General features: G+C 43.2%; 1 protein-coding gene across 1 annotated transcript in view; it reads left to right on the forward strand.

Moving 5' to 3' along the window:
* Nucleotides 1-8,831: 8,831 nt before the first annotated feature.
* The window catches only part of CPNE4 (copine 4), a gene marked incomplete at its 3' end in the record, with an annotated part of 612,853 nt that continues 604,198 nt past the window's right edge, over nucleotides 8,832-17,486 (forward strand). Inside the window, exon 1 of the mRNA XM_081235787.1 lies at nucleotides 8,832-9,169. The remainder of the gene's footprint in view (nucleotides 9,170-17,486) is intronic.

The raw sequence follows: 17,486 nt of genomic DNA on the forward strand, positions 1-17,486 counted from the left end.
TAGCTGTCCAGTTTTCCCAGCACCACTTATTGATGAGGCTGTCATTTCTCTATTGTATATTCTTGCCTCCTTTATCAAAAATAAGTTGACCATAGGTGCATGGGTGTATCTCTGGGCTTTGGATCCTGTTCCATTGATCTATCTTTCTGTTTTTGTGCCAGTACCATACTGTCTTGATTACTGTAGCTTTATAGTATAGTCTGAGGTCTGGGGGCCTGATTCCTCCAGCTCCGTTTTTCTTTCTAAGATTGCTTTGGCTATTCGGGGTCTTTTGTGTTTCCATGCAAATTGTGAAATTTTTGGTTGTATTTCTGTGAAAAATGCCAGTGGTAATTTGATAGCGATTTCATTGAATCTGTAGATTGCTATCGGTAGTAGAGTCATTTTCACAATGTTTATTCTTCCTATCCAAGAACATGGTATATCTCTTCATCTGTTTGTATCATCTTTAATTTCTTTCATCAGTGTCTTATAATTTTCTGCATACAGGTCTGTTGTCTCCTTAGGTAGGTTTATTCCTAGATATTTTATTCTTTTTGTTGCAATGGTAAATGGGAGTGTTTTCTTAATTTCTCTTTCAGATTTTTCATCATTAGTGTATAGGAATGCAAGAGATTTCTTTGCATTAATTTTGTATCCTACTACTTTACCAAAATCATTGATTAGCTCTAGTAGTTTTCTGGTAGCGTCTTTAGGATTCCATATATATAGCATCATGTCATCTGCAAACAGTGACAGCTTTACTTCTTCTTCTCCGATTTGGATTCCTTTTATTTCTTTTTCTTCTTTGATTGCTGTGGTTAAAACTTCCAAAACTATCTTGAATAATAGTTGTGAGAGTGGGCAACCTTGTCTTGTTCCTTGTCTTAGTGGAAATGGTTTCAATTTTTCACCACTGAGGACGATGTTGGCTGTGGGTTTGTCATATATGGCCTTTATTATGTTGAGGTAAGTTCCCTCTATGCCTACTCTGTGGAGGGTTTTTATCATAAATATGTGTTGAATTTTGTCAAAAGCTTTCTCTGCAACTACTGAGATGATCATATGGTTTTTCTCCTTCAGTTGTTAATATGGTGTATCACATTGATTGATTTGCATATATTGAAGAATCCTTGCATTCCTGGGATAAACCCCACTTGGTCATGGTGTATGATCCTTTTAATGTGCTGTTGGATTCTGAGTTGTATATTTTTTACAAATAGACTTTAATTGGGGTTAATTTTAGATTTATGGAAAATTTATAAAGACAGTTCAGAGAATTTCCATATACTTCTCATCCATTTTCCCCTAATGTTAAGAGATTACGTATATTCCCATGGGACATTTGTCATAACTAAGCAATCAACATTGGTGTATTACTATTAAGTAGACTCCAGGTTTATTTGGATTTCACCAGCTTTTCCATTAGTGTCCTCTTTCTGTCCCAGGTTCCAGTCTAGGATTCCATATTGCACTTATTGTTGTCTCAATATCTTTTGGTCTGTGACAGTTTCTCAGTCTTTCCTTTTTTTCCCCTTTTTTATGATATTGATAGTTTTGAGCTGTACTGGTGAAATATTTTATAGAACTTCCCTCCATTGTGTTGGTTCAATGTTTTTCTCATGATTAGACTGGGGTTATGAATTTTTGGAAAGAATACCACAGAGGTGACCGTCTTGGTATTCCTGTCACATCCTCTCAGGGGTACGTGATATAAAAGCATGCTGTGGAAGCATTGTGTACAATAGTGAGAAACTGGAAAAAAAATGCTCAAAACAGGGAATTCAGTTATTATCTTTTGTCATGTCCATATATAAGGATATCTCATAGTTCTTATAAATTATGATGTAGGTTAATATTTTTAGACATAAAAAGCAGGTTGCAAAGCAGGAGATACAGTAAGATTTCATTTAGTAATTAAAAAATATCTTTATATATATGTGTTTTAAAAACTCTGCACACTGCCTCACAACAACCTTACAGGGAAGACACTGTCAAACCAGAATATGCCCTTGAGGGCCCTGAGGTCTGCCCATGACTATAATAGCAGTGTACTTTCCTCCCCAGGAGCCAGTGTCCCTGGCCACACGGAGGTTGATACTGTGACCTGGGAAGCAGAAAGACATCTTCCACCAGAAGGAGTAGGTGTTTTTCAAAGGTATGAACTACATGATGGGGCTAATGATGTCTCCTAGATTTATTGCAAAGAGTAAACAATGTAACATGTATGAAAGTATTTGACCCAAAAGGTAATTATGGATGTTGGCCATGGGAAGAGCGGGTCGTATGGGGGAGGGAATTCTGCCAAGGCAATTCCTGTTCTTCCTTTAAATCTCTTTTGGGGACACATGGACTCATTTTTTCAGAAAGAACCCTCTGTATGTTGGTTGCCTGAGCCCACAGCCCAGAGGCCTTCCTTTCCACTGGTGTCAATGGGGGTTGATGATGTCATTAGTCCAGGAAGTGGAAGTAAACTCCCGACCAGGGGGTCCTGTGGATGACCCTTCTGGGGTTCCTTTTCTGTTCTATGCTTTGCACTTTACTATACAGTTCTGAAGAACAAGGGCAATGTTTTGTCAACCCCAGTGCCTCAGATGGTGTTTGGTACAGACTAGATGCTCAAAATGTGTTTAATTAATAAAACTAGCAAGACAAGTCTTCTGTAATATTGAAGCCTCCTCACATCTTTTTCACCTTCTTTCCTCTTTTCCCCTTTAGGAAGTTTAGTGTGATCTAACTGCCTCATCCTCTCTTGTGAAAACTCTTTAAACTGACCATTAGGAACTCAAAGAACTTTTCCCACCTCTGGGCCTTCATACTTGCTGTTCCCCATGCCTGGAATGCTTTTCCCCCTGGTCGCTGCGTTCCAGCTCCTTCTGACCTTCAGTCCTCAGCTCATAAGCTTCTTCCCTAGAGAGGCCTTGTTGGCCATGCCTGCACTTGACTTGGAGCCTTTTTTTATGTTGTTTTCTTGTTTGGAAAGCTTTTTGCTCTAAACCGCCTGGTCAATTTCTACAGCTTATGAAGATGAAGATAAATGTTATCATCTTTTCTATGGTAGAAAAGAATCAAGGCCATCAAAAAAGTGGTCCAGAGGATGGAAGGAGAGTCTTGAAGTAAGCATGTATGGAGAAGAATTTGATGGCACTCACTCACTAGGGGAATTTCATTATGCAGTTGTGTCAAGCCAAGCAGACCTGGATTCAAAACTCATTCTATAATTAACTAGCTATGTGGATTTTGACAAGATACTTAATATCTCTCAGCCTCAATTTGTTATCCACAAAAAATGGAGAGCTATACATATTACCTTATTGGATTGTCATGAGACTTAATTATGATTATGTTGTAAAATCATTCAGCCAAGTTTCTAGCAGATAGAATAGGCTCAAATATTATTTTCCTTTTCTCTCCCTACACACCAACGTTTCCTCTAGGATAATGCAAAGGTACTCTTCAGCCAAACTATAAAATAAGGGATAATTATTTGGGGCACCATTAATGCCCCATCTCCCCCATTTTGGCCCATTTGTCATATTGAAAGGAATGATTAATAATTATCTCTTTGTGGGTATATACATTGTTTTGTTTCTTTTAGCCAGGATCTTGTTCTCAACTCTGTCTGAAGTAAAGAAAACTGGAAAGAAGCTTACTTATCCAAAGCTATTAATAGAAAATTGTCCAGGTAACTTTCTGAGGGTATATCAGTTAGAAATACTATTTGGTTGTTAGTAATAAAAAGCTGAAAATAGTGGCTTGTATCAACCAGTGGTTTTATTTTTCTCATAATAAAATTGGTGACAATGTGGTTGCTTTCATGATATCCAAGACCCAGTTTCCTTTTATCTTTCTGCTTAGCCTGCCTTGGCAAATGCTTGCTTCTTTCTAGTCACATGATGGCTGATTCACCTTCAACTTCAGGTAGAAAAAGTGATGGCTATAGGGGTTAGGAGATAAAGGTACAGGCTAGTACCCAAAGGTATCTCCCTCCTTTTTAAGACTATCACAGAAACTGCTCTGTAGCTTCCACTGACATCTCAACAGCTAGACCAGCATTGCAAAGCAAAACTATCTGCAATGATGGAAATGTTCTGTATCTGAACTGCCCAAGATGGTAGCTACTAGCTACTGTGACTATTAGCATTTAAAATGTGGCTCCTGTAACTGAGGAAATGAATTTATTTATTTATTTATTTATTTTGTTTTTTTTTGCGGTACGCAGGCCTCTCACTGTTGTGGCCTCTCCCGTTGTGGAGCACAGGCTCTGGACGCGCAGGCTCAGGGTCCAGCCACTCTGTGGCATGTGGGATCTTCCCAGACTGGGGCATGAACCCGTGTCCCCTGCATGGGCAGGTGGACTCTCAACCACTGTGCCACCAGGGAAGCCCCTGAATTTTTAATTTTACTTAATTTTAATAAATTTGAATTTAAGCAGCTAAATGTGCTAGTGGCTATCATATTTGACAGTGCAGGGCTAGACCTTTGGCACATGACTATTCCATCTGTAAGAAAGGCTGGGAAATGTGGGTTTGGGGCTGACACATGGCCACCTCCCTCAAATTGTGCTTTTCTTAATAAGGAAAAACAAACAAATAAAAACAATTACAGGTTAGGCAAATAGCTGTCTCTACAACAGTGATAGTTGCATGCTGACACTCCTTAAACCCAAAGGAATGGAGTCTTGATTGGTTCATCACAAACATGAGGAATGGTGTAGCAGAGCAGACATGATGTACCTGAAAAACAGAATCCCAGACCTGAAGTTCAATTCAAATATCTTCTTTTCACAATGAAGAAACTGAGGGGTGACTGAGAGGCCTAATTAAGAGGTAAATGGCAAATGCAAAGTATCATATATAGAATGGATAAACAACAAGGTCTTACTGTATAGCACAGGGAACTAAAGTCAATATCCTGTGATAAACCAAATGGAAAAGAATATGAAAAAGAACATATATATATGAATCACTTTGCTGTACAGCAGAAACTAACATAACATTGTAAATCAACTAAACTTCAATAAAATAAATTTTTTAAAAAGAGGTAAATGGGATAATCTGCTCTGAAATAATAGAGAGATGATTTAGTGTTTTTTAAAGCATCACCCATGGTAAAATATAAAATCTCAGAAAGAAAATGTTCTCTGCCAATGGTTTTTTAAATGCGATGAAGAGCTAAAGAGATTTTGATGCCACCTATTGGTAGACAAAAGAATAGGGCACCCCTTCATGGCTGGCTTGTGACGTTAGAGGTGCCAGAGGTCACACAGGGTCTTCACATAGAAGAATGACAGACAGTAGAAGATGACATCCCTACATCAGGTTAGAATGTGTGTATCAGCTCTCTCTTGACTCTTAGCATCTTAGAAGGGCTTTCTCAGAGCATTCCTCTCTGCTTTCCAGTAATACAACTCATCTCAGGCATATATAGAAACAGCAGAGGAGATGTATCAGTCAATTCTCAAAATCACATGAAACAGAAAAAAAAAAAAGAACACATTTTAATCTATAAATAAGTGTGTTGGGGGGGAGGGAAATGCAAGGTTCTTTTTACATCTGAAGCCTCAAAAATAAGTTCTGTTATTTACAGCAGTCCCCTCGAGTAGTTGAGGATGTAACCATCCTACAGCCCAAAAGGAAAAAAAAAAAAAAGCCCAAAAGGAGAAAAAAAAAAAAAAAGGAAAACAGAAATTCAATTACAAAACAAAATGCTCACCCTGACTCATTCAGGGAAGGATCCAAGGTTTTCAATGCAGGGCACTGATTCTCTGCCTGTTTTTCCCTTTCATCATCTGTCACCCTTAAAAAATGGTATCAACTGCATTGGTAAGAATCCACATTTCTTCCCTTTCGTTCCCTGGCTCCATTCCAGTATTGCACTTGTCACACTGATGGGAGGGGTGCCTTTCATATTGGCATAGGACAGTGAGCGGATGCCTCCCCTTATGTTATCAAACAGACACCCGGCAAGTGGATCTGCCCAGAGCTGGAGGCTCCTTTGCGGCTTGGGAATGCCAGTGGTGCCGTGACCCTGTAGCTTGGCTTTAGATCATTTTGACCATGGCTGTAGAGCCCAGCGGCTCAGAATCCATGAAGAGGAGAGTTGGAAGGAGGTAGGTGATACAGATCAGGGGGTTCTGAGGTCACAGTTGTTAAAAGGACTCTGGCTGGTGAGCAACTTGCTGTGGGGGCAGCATCTGCTACCAGAGTTCATGAGCTGGTTATAGATCTTCATTTGTAGAGATGGGCTGTTGGTTCCATGGGAGAGGTGGGAGGAAATTCTGCTTTCTGTGCCTGGCGGAGAGCATCTTTGAATTTACCTTCAGTGTCATACCTTGAAGAAAAAAATTCCAAGTTTCTGGCATAAGGCTGCACGTGTGTTCTGCACACTGGCTTGCAGGCGACTGTTTGTTTCTAATTAGGGAGCGGAAGCCTGCTGGCAGAGGAAACCATATTTGTCACAAGTTGTGGTGCTGTCTTCAGTTTGTGTGTCTGTGTCTTTTTTTTTTTTTTTTTTTTTGCGGTACGCGGGCCTCTCACTGTTGTGGCCTCTCCCGTTGTGGAGCACAGGCTCCGGACGTGCAGGCTCAGCGGCCATGGCTTACGGGCCCAGCCGCTCCACGGCACGTGTGATCCTCCCGGACCGGGGCACGAACCCGTGTCCCCTGCATCGGCAGGCGGACTCTCAACCACTACGCCACCAGGGAAGCCCTGTGTGTCTGTGTCTTTAACACAGGGAGCTAACGATGGTTGTATTGGACTCTCCCTGTGGTTCTGACTCCATTATCTGCTCTGTGGTTCCTGGTTATGTCATTTTAATTGTGCTTTCAGAGCCTGCTTCCATCAACACTCCTGTCCTCCCATTAACTATGTTCCCTGGTCTGGGTATTCTGACGACCCAAACCCTGGGCTTTTTGTAGAGATAATAAAACCTATGTTGGCAGTTGTTGGTGGTCAACAGAAGAGCTTACAGATTGTCTGGAAATAGTACATGATCAGCATACCTTAATTCTTTTTCTCTCACCCATAAAATAAGAGGCTTGCGTTCAATAAGCTCTAAGGTATTTTTGAAAATTTAATAAATGTTTATTGACTGCCTGCTAAGTGACACTGCAATGGCATAAGGGTTAAAATCACAAGACAAAAAAACAGACTACCACCTGCCTTCATGGGACCTACATTTCAGAGGACACAATCAACATGCAAAGAAATTCACGATCATTTTCCTTTTTCTTCCCTTCATCTTTGCAAGTTCCATCCAGCTCAAACTTCAAGTTCATCTCCAAGGCTACTTCTTAATTAAACTAGAAAGGAACATTTTCTGACTTAATATGTCCATATTCAGTAAACATATGCTGACTTTGCCTGCCCAGCATCTATCTCCTCTTTTCTTGTAGGAAGACACTGAATTTCCTTTGGGGGAACATCCTGTGTCTCACGCTCAGTTGCTCTGGATCAGGTGGGCCTCCACTTGGGCTCCAGAAGTGCTGCAGAGCACAGTGAATGCTCCCAAACTCTGTGGAAGGCCTGGAGCATTAGGGGAATCCTGCATCCTAAGGCTACAATGATTGGCTTGTGCTTAACCACGTGACCCAAATTTCTCCAATCAAAGTGAATCAAAGGAGCTTCACTGCCTAAGCTGCCTAAGATTCTCTCTAGGGTCCACATTTCATGTTATCCTACTTCAGAAGGTCTTGAGAGGAAAGCTGGGGGCAGAAAAGTGTTAGTAAGTATTTTTTTTTCTTTCTGAAGGCTCTTCCTCTGCCTCTCAAAGATCTTCCTAATTGCCTCTACAGAACCATTAGTGGTGTACCTGTTCCTCATCCTATTACTTCTTCTCTGGCCTTTGAAATTGAGAACTCTGGTTGGAGAAAAGCCCTTGGCTGATAACCTCTTTAGACGAAGAGAGGTCTTGTTAGATGTGCCTTAAGAAGATGGGGAGGAAGACCCGCCTATGTCCCTGTCTCCCTGTCCACACTGTAGGTAATATCCTCCATGTCATTCCAATGTCAGAGACTGTCTTTTCTGAACCTTATGAATTCTGAAGTCCAATTTGTGGTTCTGACAAATGTGTGGTTCTATGCTGAGAGAATGCAGCTGCCTAGTTTATCTACTGTTGGAGAAGCAATCAGGAGCAATTCACAGTACACACCTACAGCGCTCATTTGTTTGAATTCGACTTTTAATAAGTTTGGTAGAGTAAAGCCACACTTCCTTTCTAAAGTGCTTCATAACATGGGGCCGTGGTTACCCCTTACATAAGACAGTGTGTTTGTATTTATTTTTAAACATTGATGCTCCCCAAGCATTTCTTTATCTTATATTTATTTGTGAAGTGGATGTATTCGGGAAGACATTATGGGATGAAAAAAGCCACAGTGTCCATTCATTTATTCATGCACTTATTTACTAAAAAAATAATTACCAGGCTCCTTATGACAGGCTCTTTTGTAGACACAGAGGATGCAGAGATGAGCAATCTCGTCACCGTTTTTTGGTGGCAGTTGAGCACAGATCCAATAAGTTTCCTGGAATGTGTGCAAAAAGTAGCATCACTCCCACCCCATTCCAGATATTCTCGCTTTCCCCTGAAGAGGAGGTCCCCAGGTGACGTATCCCCAGGAGCCCGGGGTGAGCGACCGGGCCGGGCGGGGAGCCTGGGCTGAGGCCGCCGCCCGCGGGACCCCGCATCCGGGACTCACCCCTGTCCAGGACTCCCTCCCGGCGGGGCGGGGCGGCGCGCTCCGCTCCCCGCCGCCTCCTCCACCGGGGCCCCCAGGGGGCGCTCGCGCCCAGGCCTCGGAGCCGGCAGCGCGCGGTCGGCAGGGCGCGCGGGTTTCGTCAGAAGGTGGAGGCTCTCGGCGGAGCCGCGGTCTTCAGCTGCCCGGTCGCGCCCCGTTTCCTCCCTCCCGCTCCGCCCCTCTCTCCGGCGCCCCCACTTCTCTCCCCGAGTGACTGAGGGACGAGCGACCCCGCCCTCACCACCCGGCATGGAGTCCGGGTCTCCGCGCAGCCTTCACTCCCCGCTCGGCGTCTCTTCCCTCCACGGTCGCTGAGCTGCCCCGGAGCCCGTGCGGAGGTCGGCACGACCCCCTAGGCCGACCGCGGCCCCGCCCACGGCCGCACCGCCGCTGCGCTCTGGTTGGACCCCGACGGCCGAAGCCCAGTCCGCCCTCAGGTCCCCGCGCCAGGTAAGTTGGTCCAGACCCTGCTCCGCGTTCCCGGGCTGCGGCCGAAGACCAACTTTTGAGGTGCAGGGGCTCGCTCCCACCCGGCGCTGCTGTTTAGGAAGAGCTGCGCGCAGCGTCTTAGTCCAGGGGAACTTTGTTCCCTCCTCTCGCCCCTGCCCTCCGCCCGGCTAGCTCGGGCTGGCGGGGGTGGAGAGGGGGCCGACCTGCCAGTCCTGAGCTGAATGGGGAGGGGAGGCGCAGAGTCCCGGCTGGGGTCGCAGCATCCCTCCTCCTGACGGCGGGGAAGCGAGGAGGGAGCGGGAGCTGTGCGGGGTCCCGGGGCTGGACCGCCGCGGTGAGACTCAACCTCTCAGCTTCCTAGCCTCCCCTCCCCCCTCCCCCCTCCCCCCTCAATAGGTTCCAATACTATTTAACTGCATCTTGGGCTGTCTAGCTTAAAACTCATCCATAGGCTCGTAGGTTCCTTGATTCAGCCAAGTCCCTCTGCGCTCCTTCCTCTATTAGATAAAGTACCACGGGGAGGGGACGGGGATGGGACTGGAGGGACCCCTGAAGCGCTGGCCACAGCCGACTAAAGTGGTCAGGACCGCGCTATCACAGATGCCCAAGGACCCTTAGGGTGGAATTGAGGGGGACAGTTAGGAGGTGGTCCTTGCGGCGTCTAGTGAGTATTGACCACCGTCGGGTGGGGAGCAAGCTGACCCCTGAGAGGTACTGTTAGGAAGATCCGTTTATCCTTCGCCTTGAAGGACGTGGGTGGGCTTTAAGGCTCCGGTCCCCCCTGCCCTCCCGCCCCCCCCCCCGCAGGTCCCACCGCGCCTCCGGCGGCCTTGCAATCCTGGCTTCCAGTCCCAGAACTTGCCAGGCTCTGGGAAGAATCCTGGCTGCAGAGATGGTCCCTGGGGGCTCGAGCTTAAGACGAGCTGCCCCTGGGGCTCCGGAGGTGGAGAGAGGAAGGGTGAATGGAGTAGTGGGGTGGGGTAGGGAGATTTTGAGTGAGAAACACCCTCCATCCCCACTCCCTGCCCCCTGCAACTGACCCACTGATGCCATAGGATTTCAGTGCCTTTGGGAGGAGCTGCCTCTGCTTCTTTACTCCTGTGTTCAAAACTATGCAAAACCAACTCTTCCTCTGGCTGCTTTGCCAGGACTTTTAAAGCACTACTGTGGTTGTTCTTGGCTCACTTGGTTTTAGGTTCCCTAAACAGCAGTTTTGAGCTTTCCAAGTATTTAAAAGTGCTCTCCTTAAACTGCTACTGAACACTACTCTTTTGGAAAAGCTGCTTTCACTTCAGAGGAGATATTCTTTTCTCCCCATTCCTTCCTTCTACTGCCCTCTTAACAATCCCTGTTCTCAAAGGCGTTTGTGTTTTATTTTTTGCTTTATGTCAAAATGCAGTCCCCTCCCCCCAAAAATTTTCCTAATACACAGGTGTTTCAAATCCATGCCAATGTTCTGTAGTTAGTATGCACTGGTTAAGCTGCATAGCAATCCCCCCAAAAGCCAGAGACAAGCAACAACTTCACTTACTTCATTTGATGCCCTTCAAGTTTAGGAAGGTCCCATTTTTATTACCCAGCAGATAAGACAGAGCTCTGGATGGCTGTGGCTGTGATTAGATAACTTCTGATGTTTTCATTTCCCTTACTGAGCTCCTGCTTCTAGGTTAAATTCATTTTATTGCCGGTCCATTTTTAAAGAAAGACTGACAAAGTCACTCTAACAGATCAGGGGTCTGAGCTCAGAGTAGGTCAAAAGTACTCACACGTAGGGAGGTGGATAAAAATAGAAGGAGGGTTGGCGAGTACAGCCAGGACACCTGTGTTAATCCTGTGTACTAATGAAGGCCAGAATCTTCTCGTTTATCTCTGGTGGGAAGTTCTGATGGTTTCACAGGATCAAACTCAAACCACATCAAAACTAGGTGATTTCCCCTGAGTGTTACATAAAAGGAAGTATCTCTCCATAGTAGGAGTGGCTGTTGAATCCTGGGCTGTTTTTAATGGTTCAGTGAGAAGAGCTTGCCTATGATAGAACCAAAGGTCTCCTAACGTGTTACCGTGTGAAAATGCTCATGGACATCAAACCTATACCATTCCTGTGAGTGCTCATCCCAGCATAATTTATTGGGAGCAGTGACCTTCCCAGCATGAGACAAGCACTTTGCTACAGCTTCTGAATATTTCTTTAAAAATAGTTGCTCTGAGATTTGTGAGTTGTTTTTTTAATTGTACTTAGAAGACTTCTGTTTATCTTCAGGTCTCTGGTAGCAGCATGGCATTTTGCTTGAATCCATGGTTTGTCTTAAGGAGACCCTGCTTTTGGAGGTTTTGATTAAAAAGTGCCTTGTACTACAGGGTTTCTTGATCTGCACGTGGACTTCTGATTTTAAAATACTGCATTTCAGTTAGTAGGAAGCAAAGATGTTATCTGTTTCCAGAGAAGTTTTATGTAGTATTCCAAAAAATAAAGGCTTTGATTCTTCACTTCATCAGATGATTTGAGTCCACCATCATGACTGAAAACCTTTAGATTATACTAACCAGAAGGAATAATCACAAAGGGAAAAAATGGGTTAATGGTGGAATCTTTATTCTCATCTGCATTTGAATCTTTTGGAACCCAGCTGAATGTATTTATATGGTTTGTACCATGCATTTATCTGTCTTCTCTTTACAAATTTTCTGAAATATGATAAAGGCCTGGACCTCTATGGCCACCCTTATTCACGTAAAGAAAGGATTTTTCCATGGAGGGTAAACATGTTGGAGATGAGTAGTTAGTATTGTGTATAATCAACGGCTCCCACCGTCAGAGGGGTCTCAACCCAGAACAAAGAAGGAGAAGAGTACTCTGATGGTACCAGACCCAGTGATTGGGAGAAAGTCTCTATACCAGTTGGGAAAGTCACTTCATGAATCTTTGTATTTTTTCATCAGAGATGTGACCAGAGAATCTGTATTTCATGCATTTTGAAGGGGCTGAATTTATTCTCTATATTTACTTTTTTTGGTCATGTTAATATTTTAAAAAACAAGCAAACAAACGCCCCTTTGGATCCCTGCAGTAACTGAGAGTCATATTTCCTTGGCAACAGGAGCTAGTACCCTGGAATCACAAAATATCAAGCCAGAAAATTTTAAATGCACTTAAAATAAAATGTCAGATGGTTCAAGACCATCCTATAGTACATGAGAACTGACCTGCCAGCATATGATAATAAAGTTCCCTTTAACTTTGCCTTTCTCTTGATTGAATGTAGATGGTAAAGACAGATTACAGAACTTTAGTTTTAGGATGTCCTAAAAATTCTAGAATGGTTTTTCTTTTGAGGGAAGCATGTTATTAAAATCAAGGGTGTTGGAGTGACACATCCTTTCTTTGAGTGAGGTGTTCTTGTGGAGGTTGGCGATAAGTCCAGAATCAAGCTCAATCAATGAGCCAGGCAAGATGTGCTGTCTTTTCTATGCTATTTGAAATGGACAATATAGAGTAGAACCTCAATCGGCATTAAATTCAGCCAGTCTACTAAAACTTGTGACTGCAGTGTAAAAACATAGTAATGCCTATATACACTTTCAGTCTTTTCTGTACTAGAAATCTCATTTATGTGGGAGCTTTCTGTTTAGTCTATGAACTACTAAATAGTCAATATATATGATATATAGTATATGTTTTCCCTAAGTTAGCAAATGCTGGGAAGTCCTTTCTTTGGCTGCTGTATTCTTGGGAAAGCATCCTGAGAACCACTAGCTTTTAACTCAGTAAACATTGAAGGCCTGAAGGCAAGTCTTGGACAGTGGAAGGCGATAAGGATGACTTATTTGGGAAGGTTTATCCTTGTCCTATGATTTTGGTGCACTCCTAGGTGTGGGGGAACCCATCTAAGCTGGGCTGTGATGGGCTCATGTCTAAACTGTGAACAACAATTTTATCACTTTGACTCTTAGACGCTCAGAACCACAGCCCTCTTGATTACTCCTCTCACTAAGAAACTCAGGTTCTCTGGAGATAATTACTGTGGTGGCACCATGGGCACTGATGATCGTGAGTGAGTTGGGGATGATGGTGAGGAGGGGGGCTCCCACCTTCACTGGGAGGAGCAGGCTTGAGTCTAATTATTTTGCTCTCTCGGAGCCAGTGCAATATTTACCCGATAGATGTGATTAAATTTGTACAAAGTCATTGTCTGCAGCCATCCCTGTTAATGTGCATGTTTTGTGAAGAAGAACTCATGCACAGTCCTAGCTTTCTATTTTAAATGTCACAATTGAGTCAATAAAGTAAACAGATTTTATGTGTATCCAGTTAAGGAATCCACAAGGGAATTCCTTTATTCTGTCTTAAATTAAGGGTCCATTCAAAAAGCACAAACTTTCTAAAATGTTTCTTTTCCATCTCTGGCTCAAAATATCATATTGATAACTTTCTTCTGACTTTGAAAACTAGAACTGCTTCTCCTTGGAAACATCAGGAGAGAAATACAGTATTTCAGGTTAATTCTAGAAGCAGCCTTATCAGGTTTAAGGTGTATTGACTAAAAGACGTTACTTATGCGGGAGATCCTAAACCTCTGTAGGGCACTTAAAGGAGGAACAAAATCAGGCTGGCGGGTGCCCAAGGCAAGTGCAGCCCCCCGCCCCACCTCCCCGAACTGGGTAGGGAGGCAGGAAGGGCTGAGAGTTGGCGTTAGAGCGGACAGCCGCTAGAGGGCGCCGGAGCACCAGCGGAGTCCTCGTGCAGCTCCCAGGCCAGTCCTCCAGGCTTGGAGCTGGGGTTGGCAGAACCCCAAGGAGGTGCCCAGAGAGGAGGGGCTGGTTACCGAGCGCCTCTGACTCAAACTGCCTTGCTTCAGAGAGGGGACAGAGATCCGCCTTCAGCATCGGATGGGGCACTTCCAACCTTGTCGGGTGGCCCCGTGACTGGACACCTGACATGCTGTCTGCAGTCTCACAGCCCTTTGATTCTCCGGAGGCAGGACTCTGGACCCAGAAATACCTGGCTTGAATCTTGGGCTTGCAGTTTGAAAGGTGCAGGCCTGTGTGAGTGTTGGCCTCTGGAAGACGAGGCTTGAGGTGGTGAATGGGGGGAGTGTAAAAGTGGTATTTTGGTGGGCAGGCTGTGCTTATCCCTGTGCCCCTTCTCTCAAGAGTTCTACCTAAACTTCCTTCTTCCCTTCCCATTTGAGCCTCTTCCTCCTGGCCCCACACCCTTCCCCTCAGCAGAAGGGCCTCACTTATCCATTTGTTGAACAATCACTGATCACAGCCTTTATGCCCAAAGCTGAGTTAGGCACTGGGATCAATGTGGAGTTCTCATGTTTCAAAGTTGCAGCTTGAGGGGCAGATGGAGAATATGAGAGAGAGATGAACAAACCATGTGGGTTAAGAGATACCGAGATACTGGCTTTGTCTAAGAGACCCTGGGAAATGATCTCTCAAGTTTTTTAGACTCAATTTTTTCATCACCCTGTATTTCAAGGAATCGGGTCTGTGGAGGGAGGAAAAAGGGGAGGGGTCTCACTCAGCATGTACTTTGGCTTATATGTATATTTAACTGTGCTATTGGAGGTTCTGAAGTCCAATCAACTTGTACTACTGCCCTCTATGTGTTAATTTCATCAATATCATAAGATAAATGCCTATATAGTTGACTTAATTCCATTTTAACAGGAAAATGATTTTTAAAGGAAACATAATAGAAATATAACAACAAAACCCTTACCTCTAAAGGTTGGGTCTGGAAGAACCTAAATCAAGAGTCTGTTTTTAAAATATTGAAAGATGTAGTCAATACAAATATCAACAAAAATGAAAAATAATAAGGGCAGCAGAATGGTTAAAAGAAATGCTTTATCTTTATCAATAAAGTGGCAAAAAAGTGCTTAATTTATTTATTTTTATTTATTTATTTTTTAGTTTCTGCTTTATAACAAAGTGAATCAGTCATACATATACATCTGTTCCCACATCCCTCCCCTCTTGCGTCTCCCACCGTCCCTATCCCACCCCTCCAGGCGGTCACAAAGCACTGAGCTGATCTCCCTGTGCTCTGCGGCTGCTTCCCACTATCTATCTACCTTACGTTTGGTAGTGTATATATGTCCATGCCTCTCTTTCGCTTTGTCACAGCTTACCCTTCCCCCTCCCCATATCCTCAAGTCCATTCTCAAGTAGGTCTGTGTCTTTATTCCTGTTTTACCCCTAGGTTCTTCATGACATTTTTTTTCTTATATTCCATATATATGTGTTAGCATACGGTATTTGTCTTTCTCTTTCTGACTTACTTCACTCTGTATGACAGACTCTAGGTCTATCCACCTCATTACAAATAGCTCAGTTTCGTTTCTTTTTACGGCTGAGTAATATTCCATGTATATATGTGTCACATCTTCTTTATCCATTCATCCGATGATGGACACTTAGGTTGTTTCCATCTCTGGGCTATTGTGAATAGAGCTGCAATGAACATTTTGGTACATGTCTCTTTTTGAATTATGGTTTTCTCAGGGTATATGCCTACTAATGGGATTGCTGGGTCATATGGTAGTTCTATTTGTAGTTTTTTAAGGAACCTCCATACCGTTCTCCATAGTGGCTGTACCAATTCACATTCCCACCAGCAGTGCAAGAGTGTTCCCTTTTCTCCACACCCTCTCCAGCATTTATTGTTTCTAGATTTCTTGATGATGGCCATTCTGACTGGTGTCAGATGATATCTCATTGTAGTTTTGATTTGCATTTCTCTAATGATTAATGATGTTGAGCATTCTTTCATGTGTTTGTTGGCAGTCTGTATATCTGCTTCGGAGAAATGCCTATTTAAGTCTTCTGCCCATTTTTGGATTGGGTTGTTTGTTTTTTTGCTGTTGAGCTGCATGAGCTGTTTATAAATTTTGGAGATTAATCCTTTGTCAGTTGCTTCATTTGCAAATATCTTCTCCCATTCTGAAGGTTGTCTTTTGGTCTTGTTTATGGTTTCCTTTGCTGTGCAAAAGCTTTGAAGTTTCACTAGGTCCCATTTGTTTATCTTTGTTTTTATTTCCATTTCTCTAGGAGGTGGGTCCAAAAGGATCTTGCTGTGATTTATGTCATAGAGTGTTCTGCCTATGTTTTCCTCTAAGAGTTTGATAGTTTCTGGCCTTACATTTAGGTCTTTAATCCATTTTGAGCTTATTTTTGTGTATGCTGTTAGGGAATGATCTAATCTCATACTTTTACATGTCCCTGTCCAGTTTTCCCAGCACCACTTATTGAAGAGGCTGTCCTTTCTCCACTGTACATTCCTGCCTCCTTTATCAAAGATAAGTTGACCATATGTGCGTGGGTTTATCTCTGGGCTTTCTATCCTGTTCCATTGATCTATCTTTCTGTTTTTGTGCCAGTACCACACTGTCTTGATTACTGTAGCTTTGTAGTATAGTCTGAAGTCAGGGAGCCTGATTCCTCCAGCTCCGTTTTTCTTTCTCAAGATTGCTTTGGCTATTCGGGGTCTTCTGTTTTTCCAAACCAATTTTGAAATTTTTTGTTCTAGTTCTGTGAAAAATGCCAGTGGTAATTTGATAGCGATTGCATTGAATCTGTAGATTGCTTTGGGTAGTAGAGTCATTTTCACAATATTGATTCTTCCAATCCAGGAGCATGGTATATCTCTCCATCTATTTGTATCATCTTTAATTTCTTTCATGAGTGTCTTATAATTTTCTGCATACAGGTCTTTTGTCTCCTTAGGTAGGTTTATTCCTAGATATTTTATTCTTTTGGTTGCAATGGTAAATGGGAGTGTTTTCTAGATTTCACTTTCAGATTTTTCATCATTAGTGTACAGGAATGCCAGAGATTTCTGTGCATTAATTTTGTACCCTGCTACTTTACCAAATTCATTGATTAGCTATAGTAGTTTTCTGGTAGCATCTTTAGGATTCTCTATGTATAGTATCATGTCATCTGCAAACAGTGACAGCTTTACTTCTTCTTTTCCAATTTGGATTCCTTTTATTTCCTTTTCTTCTCTGATTGCTGTGGCTAAAACTTCCAAAACTAGGTTGAATAAGAGTGGTGAGAGTGGGCAGCCTTGTCTTGTTCCTGATCTTTTTGGAAACGGTTTCAGTTTTTCACCATTGAGGACGATGTTGGCTGTGGGTTTGTCATATATGGCCTTTATTATGTTGAGGAAGCTTCCCTCTATGCCTACTTTCTGCAGGGTTTTTATCATAAATGGGTGTTGAATTTTGTCGAAAGCTTTCTCTGCATCTATTGAGATGATCATACGGTTTTTCTTCTTCAGTTTGTTAATATGGTGTATCACATTGATTGA

This window comes from Mesoplodon bidens (genome assembly GCF_964165515.1).
Source record: "Mesoplodon bidens genome assembly, chromosome: 5".
Classification (NCBI taxonomy): domain Eukaryota; kingdom Metazoa; phylum Chordata; class Mammalia; order Artiodactyla; family Ziphiidae; genus Mesoplodon; species Mesoplodon bidens.